At 46.0% G+C, this 15,704-nt stretch overlaps 1 long non-coding RNA gene across 1 annotated transcript; it reads right to left on the bottom strand.

Moving 5' to 3' along the window:
- Positions 1-280: 280 nt before the first annotated feature.
- On the bottom strand, positions 281-12,075 carry LOC141567876 (uncharacterized). Its single transcript, XR_012490817.2, has 3 exons — positions 11,791-12,075; positions 6,364-6,504; positions 281-3,642 (listed from the first exon to the last, which is right to left on the bottom strand). It is a non-coding gene; the product is annotated as an uncharacterized LOC141567876 (long non-coding RNA).
- Positions 12,076-15,704: the final 3,629 nt, after the last annotated feature.

A 15,704-nucleotide genomic window follows, 5' to 3' on the forward strand; every position in this document is an offset into this window, starting at 1 on the left:
GTACGAAGTTCTGACAATTAAGTTCACGAACTCACCCTAGAAAAAGTGCCACATACCTCTTTACTGCTGTGGGACGAACCAGGAGCATCTTCCTTCTGGATTATACTGGGCCAAGGCTGGGCACCTGCGGATCAGTGCAGCGACTCGTGGCCCTGATTGTCTCTGCCTCTGAGGAAGAGCCAGGTAGGAGCCAGTCAGCCGTGACGCTGGAGGAGAGGTATCTTTGCGTGTGTCTGCGGGCGAAGCATCTGACGGGTTACGTGTGTGACTGCATTGCGGAGCTTCAAGCAAGCACACTCCCCTCTGAGCACGTTCGCTTAGCTTTGGTTTATACCTTTGAGGACGCACAGGTCAGTCCTGTCTGCCTACCTCCTTCTTCACGTTGAATATTTTCCAGCAAGCGTTAAGGCTGTGTCTGAGTCAGCAAAAGGTTCTTTACGGAACCATCAAAGCTACAAACACCTGATCAGGTGGGAGGAGGTAGCAGCTTCTGCGCCGTTTGTGCTAACAATGCTGCCCCATCTTCAGGCAGCACGTTTACGTGCACGTTTTTAGTGCCGACAGGAGGGTGACATGTGTGCATGGTCCAGATGACAACTGGAGCCTCCCTGCCCCTCAGATCCACATGCGATGGCCTCTAACTCTATTTTGCACATTCTGAAAACCGGTACTTAAAATTCTACATGTTGCCAGGACGAGGGAGGGGTAGATAGACTCATATTGTCGTTGTCACCTCTGGCTCAAGGCTCCCGTTTCTGCTGAATTTGTTTAGTTTATGCCACTGCCTGCGTTTTTTTCCCCCATGTTGGTCCAGACATGGAACTGAGCCCCATCTCTCAGTTGCCACGTGCACACGCACACATACACAATCGCACAGTTTTCATACATGCAGCCAACTTTCCTGTAAGTTTGGGAAGAAGATGGGAGGCTTTCTACATTGACACAGTGTAATCATGGTCCAGCTGGATGTTAGATTCCCTGACTCTCCAAACCCAGTCAGCCATACTGCTCGGAAGTCCCCTCTCTTCTCAGCGCCCCGTACGCTCTGCTGTTCTCCAGGACTGAGCATGTCAGCTTTCTCATGTGTTTCTGTGACTCTGAACACGCAGGACGTTAGTGTCTCGGGGTTGAGTGCAAGCAGCTCATCCAGGTTTCCTTCTGCACACAGATTCTTTATTGTGGGGTCCAGGCCCTTCTCTCACAGATGTTTATAATCAGGATGGGGAGGGAATATGGGGGACAGAGGGAGGGACAGGACTATCCGCTCATACCGTAGAAGCATGTTCCCGCAGAGCAGCAGAGGCCTCACAGGAAACGAGGAAGGACGTCCTGTGGTGGCAGAGTTTGGGGCAAAGACAGAGGAAGGACAACTGCCCAAGTTTGAGTTTGATTCTAAGTAAATGGAAACACTTAGGAATGGAATAGCTCACCTTCCTAAGAGCTTAATCCTGGTGTAGGAGAAGGAAAGAGCGTGGAGGAACGGATGTGGAATAAGACACACATTCTGAGGCACGTTCTGGAAATGTTCACATGCTCCCGGCTTAAAGATGAGTGATCGTGGTCCTGTTTCACCACCAGACATCTAAATAGATGTTGAGCAGACAGTGACATAGAGAAACCGGTGCTCCATAAGTGAGTCAGGTATGTAAATATAAATATGGAAGCTGTCAGCCGAGCAACGGTAATAGGCTGGCTGAGGTCCCATCGCACGTATATAAAGACAAGCTCTGCGGGATGAGCCCTGGGGCACCAACCTTTAAGCCAGAGAGGGCGGCCAGAAAGGCAGGAAGAGATATCGAGAGGGTGGGGTCCCAGAAAATAAATTCAAGAAGGATGCCTGTCCAACAGTGTCAAACGCTGATGAGAAACTGAGTCTGAGGAAAGCACACAGGTAGCCACAGGCCTTTGCAAGATGGAGGAGAGGTTTCATTGAGGTGCTGGGGACAGATGTCCCATGGAGTTGAGAACAGAATTAGAGGTGAAGAAACACAGATGGTCATAATGGACAATAATGTTGAGTTTTACCATAAAAAAGATGCAAACATTCTCTTGCAGAAATGATAAAAGTATTAATGTTTTCAATGAAGAATTCTTCCCTTCATTCTGAAATAATACGTGATTATTTTAGTTTTGATTTACTGCTGGGTTTTATTTGTCTTTAATTTGTTATGGAATCTTATAGCAATACTTCAAAGTGAGAGTTTGATTTTTTTATGCCATCTTCATCAGGGTTTGGACACAAGGTTATATACTGGATTTATAAAATTGAGAGCATTCCCATAATTCTATGTTCTAGCACTGTTTAAAAAGGATAAGATTTTTTTTTTTTTAAATTCACTCATAAACTGTCTTGGCTGACAACATTTTCAGGAGTAATTCTGTAGCTAGAATTTTTTTTTTTCAGTTTGCTCCACGGTTACTGTTCTTTTCAGGCTGCCTGTGTTTTCTAGTGTTACCTTATTATGTGTTTGTATTATAAAAACATTTGTATTCAGATTTTCTAATTAAGGCAATGTTTTTATAGTTTCGACCTCCTTTAAGCCCATCATTATATCTTTGTTATAAGATACTGATTTATACTAACCTGGATGTTTGTATTTCCATCTTTTTATTTTTCCTCTGCAATGTGGTTTTGCAAATTTGTTATCCCTATTATTTATTTTATTCTATCCATTCTCAGGTTCATTTAAAAATTATTTTATAGACTCTGGTATGGTTTTTCCTACACATGTTGCTGGTTTTTCTATTTCATCTCATCTGTTTCCTTTTTCCATTTTACCTAGTTTCCACTTTTTTAGCTGCATGGTTTTCTGGGACTCTGTGGGGAGCTACGCCTTACTGCACCTTCTGAATATTCCACATGCATCCTGGAATTTTCTGCTCAGTGAAAGTAGGCTATTTTCGGTGGAATACTTTGTGGATAACCTTGCCTTTCTCTGTTTGTGGCTTACTTCATTGGACCAATATATATTTTCTCTCCATTTTCATCATGGAAAGAGGTTGATATTTTTTTCAGATTATGTTTTTTGCCAAAAGACAGGGTGTTTACACAGCACTTCTCGTGGCATACTGAAGCGATGGCCAGAAACTTCTAGATCGGCAGCTGGATGTTCGAGTGATTTATTTCTAGCAAGCAGGCTCTTGGGGCGCTCGCTGGGGTGCTGACACTCCTTTGCCCGACCGTCTCTGTTTCCCCTGGCAGAAACCCGAAGTCTCCACGCAGGACTCCTTTCTGTCTCTACGTCAGACACCTATCCCATCTGTAGCCTCTGTAACTATCCTTCACTCCTACACAGCCTCCCCTCATCCGCCAGTACGATCCTGAAAAACTGAGGTTTCAACTGCCGGCCTAGATCCAGCTCCTGTCCATTTTGACCATTCCTTCCTTAACTATAGAGACTGATCCTGGATGAGATGTTCCCCGGTCAACTCCCTGGATAAAAGACCTGATTTCAAAGAGAGACCCACTGGACTGACATTTTGAGAAGCTCACTCTGGCTGCTGGATGGAGAAGGGACAGCAGGGGACGGGGTGGGAGCAGGCAGACAGTGAGCAGCTGCTGCAGGTGGCCACAAGGGGTGGTGTCAACTGGGCTCGCTAGTGACGATGGAGGTGGAGGGCCGTGGACAGATTCTGGAGGTGCTGAAAGAAAAAAAAAAAAGAACTGTGATTTCAGTAAAGTCAGCTATATTATAAAAAACAAATTAAACCAACATTTGCTGACCATGTCCCAGTGTAGAAACCCATTACATTAAGTGCCCGTGGGGATGTGTTAGCACGGACTGCTCTATCACAGAATCTTAAATTGTGGTATTTATAGCTAGTGCTTCAAAAGTCACATAACTACATCAGTTCATATCCCATCTCCTACAGGAAGCCTTCCAAGATTACCCTATTCTAATTTCTGAGCTGACAGTTATACTGGACATATTAACTTTTGTGTAGCATTCTATAATTGACAAAGCACATTTTGCATATGTTATTTGATTATCTTAAATTTCTGTGAAGTAAATAGTATAAGTTGTCCGTGTTTTACATTTGGAGAAATTAAAGATGAAGAAATTGTCCAAGTTTACACAGTTAGTAAATGGCTGAGGGGATGGAAAGAAATTTGTTTGTCAGGATTTATGTTATTAACATCTCTGTTCTGTAAACGAGCATATATTAGAACAAAACAAAACAAACCCACCCCAACCCAACCAAACAAAAACAAACTCATAGAGGCAGACAACAGATTGACGATTGCCAGAGGGAAAGGGGGACGGGGAGGGTGAAGTGGGTCAAATGTATAGTGATGGATGGAAACTAGACTTTTGCTGGTGAGCGCTCTGAACTGTATACAGATGTAGAATTACCATGTTGTACACCTGCAATTTATATAATGTCATTAACCAATATTACCTCCAAAAAGATAAGCACATTTTAGAAATGTACACGAGGATACTGAGACTCACAGAAGTTACTACATCACTCAAATAAACACAGATAATCAATGTGAGAGCCAGTATTTGAATGTTAGTCTGTGTGAGTCTAAAATCCATAGATGGGTCTCATTTATATTAGGGTTTATTTATATTAGCAAGAACTGGGTCACACTTAGAGTTGTGCTGTTTTGTGTTTCTCTCGGGGGTTTGCCTTTTTCTCTCAAAAAACAAAATCGTAAGAACAGAACCAGTTGATATCGTTATCACTCATCATCATTAGTTTCAAGGTTTAATGTAAAAAGCACCCACTCTGGATTTTGTGCTCTACTTCCAGTCAGAATGAAACACTTTCTCCTGGGTCTTCATGCGCTCGGCACTTACACAGCTTCATTACCCAAGGTCAAGTGTGTGCCTGATTAGTTCTGTACGCGTCTCCTCCAGCAGACTCCTAGAGATCAGGTTCTGTGAGTTGTGTCTTAGTACGACACCCTTGAACATCTTAAGTGCTTACTAATGTCTGCAGGGAGAGGATTTTTACTCATCACTTGCATAGTCACCCTGTTTCAATCTGCAGACTGAAATAACATTGGGATTGGTGCTACCATCTATTGGGTTTTGGACTGCCACTGTGGTTTTGTATACATGAGGAAATTTTCATTATTCTCAACTTAGGTTGTCATTGATAATGAACAAGTTGGCCAAGTCCCTGTGATAAAAAAACACAACAAAAACAAACAAACGAAAAACACACACACCATACTGTTTATACAAACAGTTTAGGCACAGGGAGCCGTGGTTACCTGTTCCGGGAAAACCCTCCCGAATCCAAGTTCCCACCTCCAGCCCAGGACCAACCTTGCAAGGGGCCTGTCCTAGGTTCCCAGCCCCACGCCTGCTATGCTGTCTTCCTCGTGGGAGGATACAGGAGAGGCAGCTCGCCTGTGCAGGGCGCTGCTCCAGTTTATCCTCTCAACAAGCCTGCGCTGCACGACTCGTATTCCCAGGTCACACAGGTACAACTTGAGGCTCAGAAAGTGAAGTGACTTTCCCAAGGTCCCCGCGCTGGGACTCACAGGTGCTAGACTGACACTGACGTCTGTCGGCCTGAAGCCGGGCTTTCTGCTCTCGGTTGCAGCAGACAAATTGGTGTAGCTTGTTCTTGGGAAACAGTCCCCTTGTACCTCCTCTGACGCACCCCGAGTTGCCTCTGCTCCTTTCTGTCCTCTCCTGCCACGTCCCTGCTCTCTGTTTCGCTGTCACCTGCTTCCCTCTCTCCCTTCAGACTGTGCCTTATCGATCAGAAGAGTGAAGCAGAAGGTTTCCTCTGACCCTTGGTTGGCAGCCAGATGGTAGCAGCCTCGAAGGCCCATTTCATACCGCACTTGACATTCAACCTCGGGCAAGTAAGTGATTTCAACTCTCTTAGGTGCCATGTTTCACATTTGTACTTCAGGGTAATGCAACTAACCACGCAGGGCTTTTGTGAGCATTGACTGAAATAATATGTGCAGAGTACTTAGCTTGGGAACTGGTCGGGAAGTTATAGTCAGACTGGTTAAGCACAAGATTTGCCCGGAGCCCCCAAACATTACTGGTAAATGGTATCATCACCCCCATTCTCCAGATAAAGAACGTGACGCTCCTGGAGGCTAAATCACAGAGCCAGTATCACGTGGTCGGTGTGTGGCGGGGCCGAGACACGACGTCAGGCCCACTGCCTTTCCCATTGCATTCCCCCCATCGGCTTCACAGGTAGTTTCCTAAAAAGACCCTGTTCCTCTCCTTATTTGCAGGAGCTTCGTGCTCCAATGAAAATCGGACTTTATCACCCCAAATCTGTGAAAGCATCCTTCCCTATTCTGTGCCCTATCTGTGCCTCCCCTATTCTAGCACCCAGGTAGCTAAATACAGCAGGAGAAATCCAGAACCGCCGGCTCACCTTACATTTGGGACTGTGGGTCTCTAGGGTGGAGCTTTTGAAGCACGGTCAGTTCTCACAGCTTCCCCGCCCGTTACTCTCCCGCTGTCCACACGATGACACAGCTCTCCCTCAGCCGGACTCTCAGGGGATACATGGCTTCTAGCTCAAAAAATAGAGGGGATAAGAAGAGAAACCCCCACGTTTCTACGCCCACAGCCCCCACCTATCAGCATCAGCACCGACACCTCTACCTTCCCTCCGTGTCCCGTAGGTAAATCCCCTAAGTGACATTTTGGGGCAGCCCCCCCATGGGGCCTGGGGAGCACCCACTCTCTCGCACTCAAGGGCGGGGCGGCAGTGAGTTTCCACTCCCTTCCTGAGCCCGCATTTCCTCACCACCCCTGATCACTTCCCTAAGCCCGAAAGCAGGCTATTCCATCTCCCATCTTAAAACCTCGTGCTGACCTCACTTTCCCTTCCTAGCTCTGCTCCATTTTCTGTCTCTGTTTACAGCCAAACTTCCTAAAATACTCTCCTCTTGCTTTTCCAACTTCTTCTTTTCCATTTCTCTCTTAAACTCGGAGCGTCCCTTTGCCACCACTCCCTAAAGAAATGACCGCTGATGATTTCAATATGCTTTCCAGGCTGTGACACCCCGGGGCCCCTTTCCAGTCCATGTCACAGCTGAACTACATGCAGCAGTGGACACAGCCGATTCCGTCCTCCTACAAACTTTTTAATTTTACTTCTTTTCCCCCAGGAAAACACATACATGAATCAGGGTCTTGGCAGATACAGGTGAAGTACTCAGTAGGGAATGTCTCTTCTCAAATGTCTCTTTTTAAGGAGACATTTTAATGAATGGACTATACAGAGAAGTGTGGCAGGGTAACGAGATGTTAAATCACCCTGAGACTAACCACCCCGCGGAGCCGTTAGCACCCCTAGACCTGAAGGGGCAGATGGTACCCATGGAGTTACCAGGACCTAGTTGAGAGTTGGGGCCAAAGAATGGGGAGCTAGGCCCCAAGTGTGGTCACAGAGTGATGTGGTTCCCACCAGAAGTGCTTTGAGGAGGGGTGGCTTGGGAAGAATACCCCCCCCACCCCCTCCACCCTCTGATTTCTTGGCAATGACTCCCAAGAGCTAAATGCAGAGGGAAGCCGGAGGGCAAGGGTGCCCATGGATGGATTAAGTAGGTGACAGCTTTCCAGGGCACGTAAGAGTTGGAAAGGACAAAGAATGAATCTAAGGTGGTGACAGCAGTTGGATAATAGACGACACACTCTGTGTTCCTGCTTTGTCTTCTATAACTGACGGCCCCTTCTCCATCTTGGCTGGATCTTCCTCACCTAAAAGTCAGGCTTCCCCATGATTCAGGCTCCGACCTCTTCTTCTCTTCTCTAGCTACGTTTCCTTGGTGATCCTTTCCAGTCTCATGGCCTCCAGGACCATCTATATGGTAACGAGCCCTACATTTATATCCCCAGGTGGACCTTTCCTTGGAAGCTCCCCCCACTTAGGTATTCAGCTTTGCCCCTTGCATGTCTACTGGGCACCTCATATTCAACGTGCCCCAAAACGTGCCCTGAGCATCACGACGACACCGGGTCCTACAATAGTCTCCTCTGTCTCAGTTAATGGCAACTTGGTCTTCCTAGTTGCTAGGCTGTCTGTCTGGGCATCATTCTGCCTTAAATTGTTATCTCCTATCAAATGTCCAATTTATCAGCAAATAATTTTTGCTCTACTTTCAAAATAGCTCAGGAATTCAGCACTTCTCATCGCCTTGACCACTAAACCCTTGGCCAAGCCCATCACCAGGTATATAGGTTATGCAATAGAGCTGTGGTGGACAGCCCGGGCCCCTGGACCCCTCAGAACTGAGCCCATATGCCCTCAGTTGCTGGTCAGGCTGCTGGCTGAAGGCTCTCAGTGAGTCCCTCTCTGGGAATTGTCCGCCACTGAAGAGAGCATCCTCGCCCTGACTTGGGGTCAGCCTGCATCCAGTGACTGGCCACATGGGTTAGAAAGACTCAGCCACCTTGTCTCAAGGTTGGATAACACGAAGGGGCAGCCCAGCTTCAGAGTCCCACGGGGTCAGATGAGGCTTCTTTAGCACCTGCATCTCTGTTCAAACCTTCCCTCTGCCAAGTCCTATTTTCTCCCCTGCACTGTAATCCCCAGTGAACTTCCTGCCTGCAAATTTCCATCTTGATTCTGGCAGGGAAACCTATGTAAGACGGTGTCTTCAGTGACCTCCCTGCCCTCATTTGGGTCCGCCTGTAGTCTGTCCCTAAAAATTGCAGCAAGAGCAGCCCCTTTGAAACTTAAGTTGACACGATGGGTAACAATATGGAGGTTCTTAAAAAAATTAAACGTAGAATTACCAGCAATCCCACTCCTGGGTGTTTGCCCCAAAGAACTGGAAGCAGGGTCATGAAGAGGTATTTGTACACCAACATTCGCAGCAGCACGACTCACAATAGTAAACAGGGAAACACCCAGGTGTCCACTGACAGATGGACACAAAATGTGGCCTATCCATACAATGGGATATAATGCAGCCTTAAAAAGGAAAAACATTCTAACACGTGTTACAACATGGGTGGACCCTGAGGGCATTATTCTAAGTGGAATAAGCCAGGCACAAAAACACAAATGTTGTATGATTCTACTAACGCGAGGTCCCCAGAGTAGTGAAATCGATAGAGACAGAAAGTACAACGGTGGGTGCCAGGGGCTGGGGGGAAGGAAAGTGGGAATTGCTTAATAAGTCTAGAGTTTCAGTTTTGCAAGATGAGAAAGTTCTGGGATTGGTGGCACCACAGTGTGAATGTATTTAACGCCACTGAACTGTACTCTTAAAAATGGTTACGATGATAAAAGTATATTACGTACATTTTATCACAACTGAAATGAAACAAAAACCACTTGAGTTGGACTATGTCATTCCTGCTCCAAACTTGTCAGTGACCCCCCTTTTCCTCAGAGCAAGATCAAAGTCCTTACAATCAAAGCCATCAGTGGTCTGGCCCCATTGGTTGTCTGACTCTGGTCTTTGTCTCAGCCACATGTTGGGCCTCCAACGTGGCGGCCTCTGAGCCCGGCCCTGCTGGCCCCTCTCCCAGGAGCCCCCTTTTCATGCCACATTTGTGTAGCTCGTCTCTTCACCTCCTGGAAACCAATGCATGTGGGCTTTCCTTATCACCCTGTCTGACTGCGGGCCTCCTTCCATCTCCTACTTCACTGCTCCCCCTAAAACTTCATACTTTCTCATCTACTGTAACATTTACTTACTTTAATTATTACAGGTCACCTCTGCCTCCTCTAGAACGTCTGCTGCAAGGACGGGCATCTTTGCCTCTATTTTCATGGCTGTATCATCAGTGTTGGAAAAGTGACCTGCACATAGTAGGTGGTCAACAGGTGTTTGTAGAAGGAGTGTGCTAGGAGCTGGATATGTATTTTGTTAATGAAATATGATTTGTTTGCCCCTTCTTCATATTTAGGATAGTTAAGAAAGGGTTTCTTGAAAAACGGTATTGTTGGAAACGTGCGTTTCTTTCCTGGATTTAGTGTAACTCAGGAAGGATTTAATCACCAGTTTCTTTTCAAGAGGGAACGCTCTCGAGGATGGATGCTTCCGTGACCAGTATGAAGATGCTGTCTGATTTGGCTTTCCTGGGGTTGCAAGAACACAGCTTGAGATGTTTATGTCCCACTTTTGGATGCATTTGGGCTAAGTTCCTGGAAAGGGAGATGTCCTAGTTAGAAGGCCATGAGTGATGGCTCCAACAAGATGGCAAGTTTGCAGAATGAATGATCCACATAGGTCCTCATAGAGGGAAGGGAAGAGGTAAAGGATCATAGAGCTTCAACGCTTACCTCTGGGCCACTGCAATACCACAAATCTATTCCTACCCATTTGTTCAACAAATATGAGAGTCCAGGGAAATGCTACTTCTCAGGAACCATTCCAGTCATGCCTTTAAGACTGGAATTCGGTAAAAAGACCCACTGTAGACTGCACCATGATTGCAGCTTGTTATATGCCTTCCAAGCTAGAGGACTGAGGGAGAAAGGAGGATGAATTATTTATTTTAGCTTCAAATTATCGGACCATTTATTAAAATAAATTTAAAGCCGTGATCCCTTATGTATTCCAGTTTATTGCATGCAAAGGTGTTAATTGGTTTTCTGGGATTCAGAGAATTTCAGTTCTACTGGCGCCCGTGTTTTCAGCCCGTTCATGAACTGAAGCCTGAACTTTCAGGATTCAGCCTGCAGACCACGCTGTTTGCTAAAGTGACCTACGTTCACAGCGCTGGGCTTCTCAAGCAGTGTGTCCAGCAAGAACATTTTCTATTTTACCCCAAACGTGCCCCTTTAGAATTGATTTTTTTTTCAAATTCAAATAGAGGAGAAATTAATCATCCTTTTTTCTCTTCCTCCTTTTTTTCTCCCCCATCTCCTCTTCCTTCTTTTTCTTTTTCTTTCTTTTTAACTGATGGAGGCATCCGTCTTAACTCATTAATGTTGCAGCCTGTCCTGTTCTGGTCACTATGGATGAACACAGGGAACGAAGGTAATGAACTAGTCCCTCCCCCCAAAGTTCCCTTGTGTCTCCGTTAGCAATCTCACCCTTACATTCTTCCTCAGTGTCTCAGGTTCCCAGGCAACCAGTAATCTGCTTTCTGTCATTAGAGTGAATTTTAAAACTGGAAACCTGCAGCACGTACTTTTGTGTGACTTTTTCACTCTGTAATTATTTTGAGGTTCATCCATGGTGTTGCATGTAACAAAGCAGCAGTTCACTAAAATGTGTCTATCCATTCACGGGTTCATGGGGCTATTTCCCAGCATTTGCCGATTACAAATAAAACAGCTAAGGGACATGTCCACATGCGTGATTGTGGCCGTTACAGGACAAGTTCTGGGGATTAGTTCATGCTTTTACTTCTCACTGCCATATGGAGGCTTAATTTCCTCTCACATGCCTCATTCCAAATTATTGCAAACCTTGATGTCATATAGCTCACTATACTATCATTTCCTTTTAGTTGTCCAGACAGAAACACATTTACAGGCTTTATTTTCCCCCCACTAGCCTGAGGCAATTAATGCAACATTACAAGCCACTCGGTGTCAATATGATCATGAAAAAAAATAATTATGCCTTGATAATAGGTTCTAGTAGATTAGGTTTTTCAAAACTATACCTGTATCCCAATAGTATTTAGTATGAAGAATCCAATTGTCTTAAATATATTCATGCAATCGAATCAGATCTCAAAACACAAGAACCTGGTTAAGCAAAGAGGTCTTACAAACAAATGTATAAACAAAAGCACAGTTGATTTGCAAATCGTTCTTTCCTCTGGAAAGTCTACCTTATAAAATAAGTTTGTTTTACATGTTCAAAGGCAGAATGGGGCTAATTACCTTGCTACATACAAACCATCTCAGAATGCAGTGGCTCAATATAATGTCATTCATTGACTGTGCATCTGAGGGTCCGTAGCCTGGGCTGGGCGCAGCTAGGCAGCTCTGCTTCTCTGTCCAGGCTGAGCTGATCTTGACTGGGGCTTGTGAGTCCATTCAGCTCCCAGAACGGCTGGGGGCCAGCAGACATTCAGCTAAGGCTCTAGGGTTCTCCTCCACATAGAATCCTATCCTCTAGCAAAGAACACCAGATCTGTTGCCATGGAAACTGGGTTCTAAGCGTGAGAGAAGAAGCTTGCATCTCTTCTTGGGGCCCAGGCTTCAAATGACATGACCTCACAGCATTCTATTGGCCAAAGCAAGTCAGAGGCTGGAAATATCAACCACATTCTTATGGGGGAGGCTGCAAAGAATGGTGGTCTTTACAAATTTTTTTTTCTTCCAGTCTACCAGAGAAGTCCACATAAGAAATCTGAAAAGTTCTGAATTCCGTGACAATTTGTACATGTATGTTTTGACTTCTAGATTCGGGACAAACACCTTACATTGAAAACCCAGCCCGTGGGCCAGATTGAGCCTGCTGTCTGTTGTTGTAAGTGAAGCTGTATCAGAACGAAGGCACACACTTTATACAATCTATGGCAGCTTTCACATTATCACAGCAGAGATTAGTTGCAACTGAGGTTGGACAGCCCCTCCCAAGTCTAAATATTTGTTATCTGGCCCTTTACAGAACACTGCGAATCTGTTTCAAAACCGTCACGCACCATCGGGGCCGTCCATGCATTTTTGTTCGTGGCTCTGTTAGCACCGAGTGGCTAGTTATGTTGCGTACCACACCATTTAAATTACTCCACATTTGTTGGTTTCCAGCTGGAAGGGCAGGTCGCACCCAGTGGGCTTTTACAAAACATCTTGGCAAGTAGTCTCCTACGTTTACTTTTCCCCAGACAAACATCAGAAACCCTTTGTGAAATTTGACGGTATCACACTAATATTGCAGTTGGAGTTGTAATTTGACTTTTCAAATCAAATGTACGCTGATTTGAAAAGAACGAATAATTCTATCATATTGAGTGGGCCCATGTGGGAACCGAGTACAGCTCTCTATGCATTCAAATCTGCTGTATGCCCATCAGTCGACTTTCATCACGTTGTTAGTGTGTGGGGGTGGTCTTTTCAGTGTTCATTATTTGGTTTGTTTTCAAATAAGTTGTGTTAATTTATTTTAAGCGTGTCGAGATATTTCATCATTTTTATTGCTCTTAGGAGAGAAAAATGTTTTAATGTAGTTAATAGTAAATGTTCAGGCATTAGAAGAAGCCATTAAGAAACACTTAATGGGGTAATGTAATTAAAGCCACTTCTCTGAGACTCTTTACTATGCATCCCTTTATTAGCTTTCTTTGCATATTTGCATGTATTGGAAAGTAGAAAATTATATACTTCTTAAAAGTATTTTAAAATACACGTCTTCCACTGGTCTTGGCATCAAATAGCCACAAGCAATATCGCTCTCCTTAAATGCCGGCACAACCATCATCCAAAATTTTCTGCTCAGCACATTTAGCTGTTCTCAGTAGATGCTGGGGTCCCAGGATGCACCGTCTGGTCTTTTTGCTGAATCCACTCAAAACTCCTCTGTGACTTTTACATCACCGCTGTGGTCACTCGTCTCTCTTGTTTGGGCTCCCACTTGGCTCAGGGAGCACCAGCTTTCCTTCCTCTCCCTGGCAGGGGTCTTGACATGGCGTTGACAATGATTTGAAATGACTTGAATCTTGGAATTGAGGGGACGACAGCCAGGGAATGGGAAAGACGGGGAGGGTGCCACATGTCACTCCTCGCGGTTCCAACAGGCCAAGCCCGGCCAGCTTCCCCAGGAATTCTAGCACCCGGTCCACACCGCGTGCCGGAGTGTGTGGTGGCGACGGCGCTCCCCCCTGGAGTCTTCCTCCTGTTGTTTTTTTGGGCACCAGTCTCGCGGCTCTGCTTTGAGACAAGGTACTTTCTCCAGGCCCCTCTCAGGTGCTCTCATTTCCATTTACCAGATGGTGGTTTTCACTCCATTGCTTCCCACGTTGGCAGCCTGAGTCCGTGCCCCAGGTCACTCCAATATGTCTCTGGCTCAGAGAGGAGGCAAACTGGTGGCGAATAATTTCCTGTGCCCATGAATTGGTAAAGATGCCAAGTTATACTTATTTCAGATCGTGCTTGTCCATTTCTAAAGGATGGTTCTGCTAATTGGACCAGGCAACTCTCGGTTAACCTGATTGCAGCATAATCAGAAGGAAATTTGAAATAATTGTCGATGAAGATGCCGTCAAGATATTGTCGTTGTTTTGTCTTGAGAAGAGAAGGTGCAATTTGGCCATGACTGTCCTCTAACAGAACTTGGAGGACGTCCTGGGGATACAAAGAAACACTTCATGCTGCTCCGAGGAGAGAAGTATAAAGAACTGAGTGAATACTCGAACACTTGTTTTTCATATAAGCAAGATTTGTTTTTACAAACTCAGATGTTCAAAAATGGAAATGGCTTATTGGAGAGGTAGTGAGCTCACTGGTCAAAGAGATATTTAAGCAGGGATAAGATGCCTGCTGAGAGAATAATTTGCTTGGGGTTCACCTATCCCCTATTGTTATTTCCTACAGTGTGGAGCAGGATATTGTGCATTCGAGAGGCAGAAGAGCAGAAATATTAATAACGCAAGCCCTAGAGTCAGGCACGCTTGTTTGAAACCTTCTTCTCTCATTTACGTGGGGCAAATCCCTTAATCTCGTCAAGCCTTAGGCTCCCCTTCTATAAAACAGGTTGCCCAGATGTCGCTGCTCTGGATTCATTTGCTAGCACTGCCGTAACAAAATACGAAAGCCTGGGTGGTTTAAACCACAGAAATGAATTTTCTCATAATTCTGGAAGCTAGAAGTCCAAGATCAAAGGACCAGACGGTTCATTTCCTCTGAGACCTCTGGTCTCTCCTCGGCCTGTGTCCGGCCGTCTTCTCCCTGGGTCCTCACACGTTCTCTCCGTGTGTGCCTGTGTCCTCATCTCCTCTTCTGACAAGGACGAGCGTGAGATTGGACTGGGGCCTCCTTTTAACTTAATCACCTTTTCAAAGGCCCTCTCTCCAAATAGCCACATGCTGAGGTTCTTGGGGGAGGGCTGCAGTGTAGGGCTTTTGGGGGGACACAACTCCGCCCCTCACATTTCCCGTCTGGAGGTTATGTTTTGCCCACACGCACTGTCCAGGTGACTATACCGTCAGTAACCTGGGCAGAGGCATCTTCACGTTGCCCTAAAACAATCCACCTGCAGAAAAGCCTGGATGGAGATTTCCCAGCAGAGCTGGAGCAGGGACGGGCTCCAGGCCTACACCCTCTATGGCAACTTATAATCACGAGCCCACTTCCTTGTTTTTGGCATAGGTGACTCCGAAGCCAATTATTCCCTCAGTGCACATCCCCTCGCTGCTTACATGCCTCCATTACTGGAGAGCTCACCACCTCTCCCCGTGGTCACTTCCACGTTGGAACATGTCAGTGTGTATGAAAAGCATACACCATGTCAGGCGTTGTACCCAGCTCCTCGCAGCGTGCCTTCTGGAGCAGCATGGAAGGACCGCTTCTTTTTGTACCTGTGCACTTCTGGGGCGCTTCAGCTGCGTGTGTGTTTCCTTTGGTCACTCCACCTGCTCCCTCGGGAATGTCGACCTTCCAGCCTCCTCTGTCTTAGTAGATTCCAGCCCCAACTCCATTATCAAAGTCTCCCTCCTCCGTTAAGCAGGGGTGAGCGTGTCTCCCCATCCTCACCTGTGCAGACCCACCGGTGCTCTGCAGACAAAAAGGCCACCTCTTAGCAGGTCACTCCCTTCTTAGAAGGCGACTTGTATGTGCGTTAGGGACTTGTCCCA

The sequence above is a fragment of the Rhinolophus sinicus genome, chromosome 6, assembly GCF_057876585.1.
Source record: "Rhinolophus sinicus isolate RSI-liver-muscle chromosome 6, RSI-T2T, whole genome shotgun sequence".
Taxonomy (NCBI): Eukaryota; Metazoa; Chordata; class Mammalia; order Chiroptera; family Rhinolophidae; genus Rhinolophus; species Rhinolophus sinicus.